Genomic DNA, 10,357 nt, shown 5'->3' with positions numbered 1-10,357 from the left:
CAATTGAAGAATTTCATCAAGTTTCCCTGTAATATCTGTGAACTTTGATTCAAGACTATCTACTCTCATAGACAAAGTGCTCATCTCACTTTTTGTTGCGAAAGTGTTTTCTGAAGATTTGATATTTTCTTGAAGCTTATCTGTTACAGTATGCAAATCTTTGAGCTCAGACCTAAGACCTTGGTGTAGTATTGTTGTTGCTTCCATTTTTTCTTTAAGTCTGAGCTGTCAAAAGATATTTGCTCTTGCATAAATTTGCTGCTGCTTCCAGAAATACTTTTCCTTGAAATTCTAAGAACTTCAGCCAACTCTGGGTCAGACTCATCTTCAGAGGAATCAGAATTGTCATGGACATCTTCATCTTCGACAATAGGATTTTTTCCCTTGTCATTTTTGTCCGTTTTTGTTGTAGTTGTAGCTTCATCAGGAACTGACATAGAATGAAATTTATGTTAATGAGATGATTATGTTATAGAATCATATAATACAATCATAATTCTGTATATGAATGCTTCTATTACAGAATCTATAAATTGTTTTTAAATTTTTATTCTCCAATACTGATGATCTGTTAACAGTTCCTGATGATTACTCTCATCAGGACTGACAGAGTGAAATTATCTTAATTAGATGATTATATAATAGAGTCATATGATAGAATCAAAATTCTGTATATGAATGCTTCTATTACAGAATCTATAAATTTTTTTTAAATTTGTATTCTACAATACTGATGAGATGTTAACAATTCCTGATGATTAGTCTCATCAGGAACTGACATAAAATGGAATTATCTTAATTAGATGATTATATTATAGAATCATATGATAGAAATAAAATTCTGTATATGAATGCTTCTATTACAGAATCTATAATTTGTTTATAGATTTGTATTCTCCAATACTGATGAGATGTTAACAGTTGCTGATGATTATTCTCATCAGGAGCTGACATAGAATGAAATTATCTTAATTAGGTGATTATATTATATGATCATATGATAGAATCAAAATTCTTTATATGAATGCTTCTATTACAGAATCTATAAATTGTATATAAATTTTTATTCTCCAAAAGTGATGAGCTGTTACCAGTTCCTGATGAATATCCTCATCAGGAACTGACATAGATGAAATTATCTTAATGAGATGATTATACTATAGAATCATATGAAAAATCTATAAATACATATAAAATTTGATACTAATAACGGTTTGGCAAAAAGAGTATGCATTGAATCATATAAAATTATCCATTCTATATAAATAAACCATTTAATGAAAATCATGCTTGATATTTAAATTCTTACTTTGAAGATTTTTCTCTACAGGAACTTCATGAATAGGGTTCACACTGATTAGAGGTTGATAAATGACCATATCCAAATTTCCAGCTGCTTCCTGTAATTGAGTTGAAACCTCTTGCGTCATAATCCGTTCTTCAGTGTCAGCAATTTCAGTTGTCTTGTTCATGTCTTGAATCATCATTTCATCAAGTTCAGGAAGGGGATTGACTTTTTCCTCAACAAGTTCATTGAATTGTAATGTAGGAACGTAGTTTGAGCACTTCACAAGTCTTTTCCTCTTATACACATTGGTCTCTGCCTTTTTCCCAGAATTTGCAGGATCAATCGTTTCTGTATTGCTGATATTCACTGAAGGAGGTGTGCTTTCATCACGATCTGAATCAACATCCAGAATTCTAAGCTTCCTTTTTCTAGGAGGTTTCTGCATTTGTGTATCTGTTGAGTCCATCTCTTTTTTTTATTATCTGATGCCATTCCTGATGCCACAACCTTCTTTTTTTTTACTTTTGATTTCTGTTTAGTGATGTCCTTGATTTTTCTCTTTGGGCTTTGACGAATTGGTGAACTGTCTAGTGCCATATCAGTAGTTGATGATGGAACACTAGTAGTAACCAAATTATATTTTTCTGCCATGTTTGTGCTAAGAAATTGCCACACTTCTTTAGGAACGAAACATTCACCTTCTAAATTATTTTTCTTATCACCATTTATTATGGCTTAATCCCTGTTTCTGAAATCTTACTAATAGGTACTAATTCGTCATCAGGAAAATCAGCAGAGGGGCACATATGATGAAAATCAACTGTAAAAACCTAACATAACAGATATACTTAAGCTTATCCTCTTTTCTAGTACCTATCAAGTTAAGGATGAAATTTCCATAATCAAACACAGTGTTGTAGATAAGAGAATACCCAATTTCAAGTGATCCTGATGGAATAGCATCAAAGTTTGAAACCTTGTTCAAGAAGCATCTAGTGATATAATCAAAGTACAAGTTCCATTGCTTCTTCAGGCGAGATCTCTGCAGTACTCCAATCCTGTCAGGATCACCATTATATCCCAGTAATTTCAAAAACGCAATAAGCACATCAGCTGTAATATATTCTGGAGTTTTTTCTTCTAATTTTGGAAGATGCAGTGCTTCCTCCACCACCTCCGGTGTGATGACATACTCCTTGCCATTGTAATTGAACGTCAATTTTGATTTCTCTGTTGGCCTCCATTTATAAACTTTAAAGTGCTCCAAATTTGCATTACACTTTTGAAAGTAACCTTAGTAGGTTGAGTCAATGCGTAATAAATTGGACTACAAGTCAAAAAGTCTATAATGATATGAAAATCATCAGGAAACACAGATTTCTCTAAAGGTGCACAGAAATTGTTTGGGGCAAACTCGTACCCTTTTATCGAACACTTGGTGTTCATGAAGGAGAGGTCTGCATTTTGATGAAGTTAGTGAAATGTGATTTAGATTTACTAGAATTTGAAGATTGAAGATGTTAATCTGAAAGAGATGAGAAAGCTTAGTTGGAGAATTGAATTTGAAAACCGTCGATTGTGTAGTGGAGTGGAAGTTATGAAAGAGTGTTAAGTTGGTTCTGTACTTTCTGATAAATGCTGATTGGTTTTCCCGCTTCTTTGTTTTTTTAAAATTAGCGCACTTTTGTTTGTTTTGAATTATTTGTTTAGGGGAAAGAAATTCTTAATTTATTACTTAAATTTAAATATTTAAAATCGTTAACATTTGGGGTTTATGGTTTGGGTTTTAGAATAATTATTCCTACTGTATATTAAATTGCCCGACGGTTAGGGTTTAGGATTGAGGGTGTAGGGCCGGTAGGCCCTACTCCCTCGAGCCTAAACCCTAATTAAGGCGAGGCTGAAGGGCGAAGGCCCTGAAGCCGAGACCGTAGGCGGAATAAATAAATTTAAAAACAATCGTTAACATTTGGGGTTATGGTTTGGGTTTTAGAATAATTAATTCCTACTGTATATTAAATTGCCCGACGGTTAGGGTTTAGGATTGAGGGTGTAGGGCCGGTAGGCCCTACTCCCTCGAGCCTAACCCTAATTAAGGCGAGGCTGAAGGGCCGAAGGCCCTGAAGCCGAGACGTAGGCGGAATAAATAAATTTAAAATCGTTAACATTTGGGGTTTATGGTTTGGGTTTTAGAATAATTAATTCCTACTGTATATTAAATTGCCCGACGGTTAGGGTTTAGGATTGAGGGTGTAGGGCCGGTAGGCCCTACTCCCTCGAGCCTAAACCCTAATTAAGGCGAGGCTGAAGGGCCGAAGGCCCTGAAGCCGAGACGTAGGCGGAATAAATAAATTTGAAATCGTTAACATTTGGGGTTTATGGTTTGGGTTTTAGAATAATTAATTCCTACTGTATATTAAATTGCCCGACGGTTAGGGTTTAGGATTGAGGGTGTAGGGCCGGTAGGCCCTACTCCCTCGAGCGGTTTTATATTCCTAATGTCTATTAAATTGCCCGACGGTTAGGGTTTAGGATTGAGGGTGTAGGGCCGGTAGGCCCTACTCCCTCGAGCCTAAATCCCTAATTAAGGCGAGGCTGAAGGGCCGAAGGCCTGAAGCCGAGACGTAGGCGGAATAAATAAATTTGAAATCGTTAACATTTGGGGTTTATGGTTTGGGTTTTAGAATAATTAATTCCTACTGTATATTTTATTATTTAAATAAAAACATTATTACAATTGTTAATAATTTTTTGTTTTTTTTTGTTTTAAGAAAGATAAGTTTAAAACTAAATAAAATCATACATGGTTTTTATTAAATTATTTGTTTTATCATAATTACTAATTTAAATCATAGATAATATAAACGGTCGTTTGGATGAAAATGAAAATCATAAGTTTGCTTCTGTTCCGGAATCATAATTACTTGCACCAGTATTCATGCTTCTTCCCAACCCGTATTGATTAAATGTTCCTCCTCCTTTTAAATAAATGTCTCTTCAGTTCTTTAATACACTATTCTATAAAAAGGCATGCATGTAAGCCTACTGTAACACTCATATCAGAAACCCTTTCTTATCTAAAACCTTTCATCTTCTTCTCCAACCCTTTTGTTTTTTGAAAATGTCTCTCTCTGACGGTTCCGTCCGCATCTGCCAGCGCTGCTTCAGCGTCACTGTTTGGGGTGTTCGCTACCATGTTCTCAGCCTCCCTGATGAGGTTGTTGAAGAAATGGACTTCGAGACACATCTCGAGGTCCAGTTTCTGACAATGAACTGCTACCTTCATGAGGAGCGCCTCCGTGAAGAAGCCGAGGCAAGGAGGCTTGCTGCCATCAGACGCCGCGAATGGATCATTCGATTCGCGGGGATGATGTCCAGTATCCTCCACAAGCAGGAGGAGGAGGAGAAGAAGGCAGAGGAAGAGTCTTCTAGTTGATAGGGCTAGATAGGTCTTCCTTTATGTACTGTCTTCTTTTTTAAATATATTATTATTAATGAAAAATGAATGTTTGATTGCATCTAATCTTTTTTGGTATGTTGTGTTTTTGAATAATTTATTTTAATCTATTGTGGTTGATTAAGTATAAAAGCCAATGGTATAATCATCGATTGCTATGAAAATAAAATTCGAAGACGAAAGAAGTAAAAGTTACACAATGGAAATATTTTCATTAATAGAAGCCCGTGATGGGGCGAGGAGTTACAAGCAAAAGTTACAAGCAAACGACTTAGTAGTCGTTATCAGTTTTATCCCTTAAGAAGGAGTTCTCCATCTTCAACTCCTTCACTTCTTCCTGCAGCTCATCTATTTTGTCTTCAAGGCGGTCGTTTCGCCTTTCAAGCATCCTTATCCTCGCCTGAAGCTCGGTGATGAGGACCTGAAGTTCGCCTAAGGTTGGGCGAGGAGGAGGCGGAGGAACCGCGTTCGGATCTGGCATAAGTGGCGGAGGATCAGACTCCACTGCCCTATTAAACTCGGCGAGAAGATCTTTAGCAGACATGGTGAGATGGTGATGAAGAAGTGAGAAAAAGTAAACTGAGATGAAACTCTATTTAAAGAAAACAAGAGACTCTCTGAATTCTGACTTCGTTTTCAGTGAAATACAAAAGAATCATGTTTTGATGAGTAAAGTTAATGTGTTTAAATTCAATTTACTTATGATGCTAAAATTGAATTACTGACAGCTGTGAAAAACTACCAGGATCCAAAATACTGATGATGTCAAATATGATTCTATAAGAGAATCATGTCTTTAAGGATTAAATACTGATGACGTTTATTTGATTCTACAATAGAATCATGTGTTAAGATTTTAAATACTGTCAGGATCCAAAAATACTGATGATTTAAATTTGATTCTACAAGAGAATCATGTTTTTTGAACATACAGAATATGTTAAAAATCAATTACTGATGATGTTAGTTTGATTCTATAAGAGAATCATGTCTTAAGGATTAAATACTGTCAGGATTGGAAATACTGATGACATGAATTTCATTCTACAAGGGAATCATGTCTTAAAAGTAAAATACTGATGATGACAATTTGGTTCTACAAGAGAACCATGTGTTAAGAGTTAAAATACATAAATGAAATACTGTTAGGATCAAAATACTGATGATTTATAATTTGACAGATGTGAAACACAGTCAGTATTCAAATACTTCAGGAACAGAAATACTGATGCAACACAATTATCCAAGATTAATCAATATATTTTTACAAGTTCAGTCTAGTCTAGTTCTGATTAACAAACTTTATCTCTGTTTTCATGTGGTCTTTCAAGATGTTTATTTCTGAGTAGACAATCTTTGCAGCATATATTTTTCTTGCCTTCTCCAATTGCCTTTTCTGTTCAATACCCTGTAAATATGATTGTCACAAATGGTCATAAAAGAGAAAAAAACACATATCTAATCCAAACTTGAAATTATTTTAGAAACAAAATTAAGTTAGTTTTGCATCCAACCTCCGCAGCAAATTTGCAATCCCAGTTGCGCAGAGTATATCCCATATATGTTTCCATATGATGCATCACAAACACTCCAGAGTCTACATTCTTATTTGAAGTTCTCCATTTCATTTCTAGACGTTGCACTGGAGCATTATTTAACAACTTGATTTTTCTTGGGCTTTTCTGTGCCATGTATAACCCAAAGTTCTCTTGCTGAAACGTATAGTTAAAAATATAATAGTTGGTTAATATAATCAAATAAAACATAAATTACTATATTTATTTAAAACTGGAAAAAGTTGCATACCAGGGCTTCAGGTATTCTATCATACATGATATCTACACGGTCTCCACTTCGGTTGTCAATTATGTCAACACAAATCTTCCTTAAATTGAAGCATATCAGGTAGAAGTGGTTTCCAGAGGAGATTGGGAAGAAGATCTTTGGTTGAAAAAAAAACAAATATATTTACTCACAATCTAAATATGAAAATAGGAAATAATCTCACATTGTTATAAATGATAAATATGGATAGAGTATATACCAGATCAACATGATTAATATCAACTCTGTGCTTGAACAAAATTGCATCCATGTTGGATTTGAACTTCATGTATGTTATATTTGGATCAGTACTGTTTGCTACCAATTGGCTTCCTTTAACCACATTTCCCATCTACCATTAAAGACACATATAACAGTTATTAATAAAAATTCTAAACATATAATATGAGTTCTGCAGATATAATATATAACATGGAATATGAAATAACAGACTGTAGATTATTTGTGATTAACTTACTGTCACCATTGTACTGCAGAAAAACCTATAAGGAGACTCTGCTGCTCTGAATTTTTCATCTTCGTTTAGTATGCTTGTATAAGCATCAACAACATGGAACAACACTTCTTTTCCAATTTGTAGGCTTTGAATGTGATGCTTCAAGCAAGTAACGTTGTTCCAGAGGAATATCTCAATCCTGCATGTTTAAAACAGAGTCAATTATTAGCTTTTGCTTTTGCAAAGTATAGTGTCAACCATATTAAATACTGTCAGGATTATATATATATGAAATACTGTCAGGATCAAAATACTGATGATTTTTTATTTGACAGCTGTGAAATACAGTCAGTATCCAAATACTTGTCATGTATCATTACTTAAAGGAATGGAATGGTTTCCAAATGACTCTAACACTGAATCATAATATTTTATAAATCACGATTGAGTCATTATAGTCAATAACCATCTGCTATTTGAAACTAAAATGTATACTAAATATATACTCACATTGCTCGGTTCTTTCTTCCATTAATCCAGCTCCATACTTCTTCTTCATCTTTGCTGAACCTTTGTGTGTTGAGATCAATCCCTCGGATTTTGAATGGAGACTTCTGATGATCAGTTGGTTTGAGTACCCTTTTCAGATGATTGTTGAGTCCATATGCAGCATAGCTTGGTTCATTCCTAGTAATATGTTTTGTGTAAATATTACTATCAACCACCTGACCCCCTAATTTTAAATCATCTAAAAAGTCATCTATGTCGTGCATCTTATTAAAAGCCCTTTCATTTTCCGGGAGCATTAAAATGTCAAATGTTTTCCAGTCTTTGTATGTGAAAAAATCCCAGCCTTTATCAATACTGTTTTGCCAAAGAGTAAAAAATAATTCTAAGAATCTATCTAAACAAGTTATGTTCAGAAAGTTATGTAGTAAAAGTATTATTTAAATCTTTCACCTTCCTGTTGTCATCTCTTCAAACCTCTGTTCATATTCTTTCATTTTATCACTTTCTGGGAACAGCTGTTTCCCCTTGTCAAGTGTTTCACCAAATTCTTTCTTCAGCTTTTCCATTTGTGATAAATGATGCTGTAATCTTGACGATATCTCCTAGTTTCATTAATGTATGTTAGTACTTGCACATAGTTATGAATCTATAGTAAATTACTTGATTCTAATAAATTTTCTTACATCCTCTGTGAGCACCTCAGTGCTATTGTGATTCTGTTCAACATCTCTTGCAATTGACAATATTGATGCATCAACATTGTCTTGTGGAGAAAACAGCCGACTGGGTCCTACGCCCTTCAATGTTTCTTTAGGTGTGGTGAAGTTGCTGTTCCCACCCAGTATTATAGAATAAAAACATCATTTATATTCATTTATTTATGGAAATAAACAAAAACTCAAGTTAAAAAGGATACATAATCAAAAACAGTTATATTTAATATGGTGGTTCTACTATAGAATCATCTTCATTTTTTATTATTTTTATACCTTGTACTGTTCAGAGTTCACATCATTTTGTTTGCTTTCATCAGGAGTTTCAAATTCTGGAACCTGCATAATTATATAAATAATTGGCATTTTTTATATTCATGACTATATGTAGAAAGAATATAGACTATCTACTTACAATATCTCCATAACCAAAATTATTATCAAGACCCTCCCTCTTTGCTCTGTCATCAATGCATGAATTCTTCCAGCCAACAAAGGCAGGCCATGTTTTCTTCACTCTAACATCAGGATGGCTTGTCCTAGCTAGATAAAAGTACTACAGACAAAATAGAAAGTCATAAGAGACGATGGCAGAAGTTATACATATATAGTAAAAAAGAGTATCAAATGTTTCAAGGTGTCTTACAAGAAGAAAAACAAAACAACCAGTGTAGTATTGTGTTTTTGGATCATTCCACCATTGTTCATGAGCCTCTTTCAAATTTTGTATCACAAGTTTGCACCAATTGTAGTCTCTTGCATTGTCAAAATTACCACTGAACCTCAGGATTTTGGGGCAAACAAAGGACGTTTTATCTGTTCTGATGAAAAGGTTAGCCATCAGAATCATGAAGTTCTGCTTGAAATGTTCATCGGCATCACGAGACTCTGCAATCTTTTCACGCAACATCTTTTCAGTGATCCTGCTTGGCTGCCTTTCTTTAAATTGTTTGCCCCAGCTTTGGATTTTATCTTTAGAATCTTCAAGTTTAACATCCAATTTCCCTTGTGGTAGACCAATTATGTCAAAAACATCATCCTCTGTTATTTTAAGATTCCGATTTGGGAATAGACCAAACTCACATTTATTGTGCTCGAACCACCATAAGCAATTAACTATTGTCTTGTGTGGCAGTTCCTCACCAAGAGTAAAATGAAGGAGTGCACCAAACCCAGCAGATTTCACCCACTGCCTTTGAGCTTCAGACAGCCTTGAGATTGTTTTTGAAAATGTTGATGGATAAGCACGGATTAAAATCTTTTTTGGTTTCTCATCATCATCTTTTTCTTCTTCTTCTTCCACTTCTTCATCTTCATTCTCTGCTTCCACCTTTTTCTTCAATTTCTTTTCCTTATTATGTTGTACCTGTATCAAATATTAAACATAGCTCATTAAATATTAAATATTATGTTGTAAAAATTAAAGTTCATGTTAGAACATAGCTCAACAGTTCTACTGTGGAATGTAAACCTGAGATGATTACTATCAGTAATCCTGATGCACTCATCAGTAATCCTGATGCACTCATCAGCAATACTGATGTACTCATTAGTAATCATTATGATCCGTATGAATCAAATATTTTTAAAGCTCATCTTAGAATAATAGCTTAACAGTGCTACTACCTGAGATGATGACTATCAGTAATCCTGATGCAGTCATCAGTAATCCTGATGCACTCATCAGTAATCCTGATGTATTCATCAGTAATCATTAATTTTGCTTCTAAAGTGGAACCAACTATAATTATTAAAAAATTGGCACTATTTTACTTATGTTACAGAATCAGACCATTTAAATGTTTTTACAAATGTGTAACTGTACTATACAATAGAAACCATGTATATTTTATATCTCTACTGTTGTAAAATGGGATGAACAATGAACAAGTATTGTTATAGTGTAACTATTTACCTCTTCTACGGCTTTCCTTTTATTGACACCTTCATTCTTTGTCGCCCTTACTTTTCTTTGTGCTTTTTCTGCTGGTCCCTTGTCTGCATTTTCTCCTCCCTCAGGGTCGACAATATGAATAGAGAAATCTTCTTCATCTTCTTTTATAGGTTGTAGCCTTGGAGATTTTCTCACAGAAGGTGCAGCAGCAGCC

The 10,357-nt window shown here is 34.3% G+C and overlaps 1 protein-coding gene across 5 annotated transcripts in view; it reads right to left on the bottom strand.

Annotated features, from left to right (window-relative positions):
* The window catches only part of LOC108216803 (uncharacterized), a 31,903-nt gene that overhangs the window by 17,319 nt on the left and 4,227 nt on the right, over positions 1-10,357 (bottom strand). The window lies entirely within an intron of this gene.

Source organism: Daucus carota, chromosome 4 (genome assembly GCF_001625215.2).
Source record: "Daucus carota subsp. sativus chromosome 4, DH1 v3.0, whole genome shotgun sequence".
Classification (NCBI taxonomy): domain Eukaryota; kingdom Viridiplantae; phylum Streptophyta; class Magnoliopsida; order Apiales; family Apiaceae; genus Daucus; species Daucus carota.
This window is presented reverse-complemented; position numbering and strand designations above follow the sequence as displayed.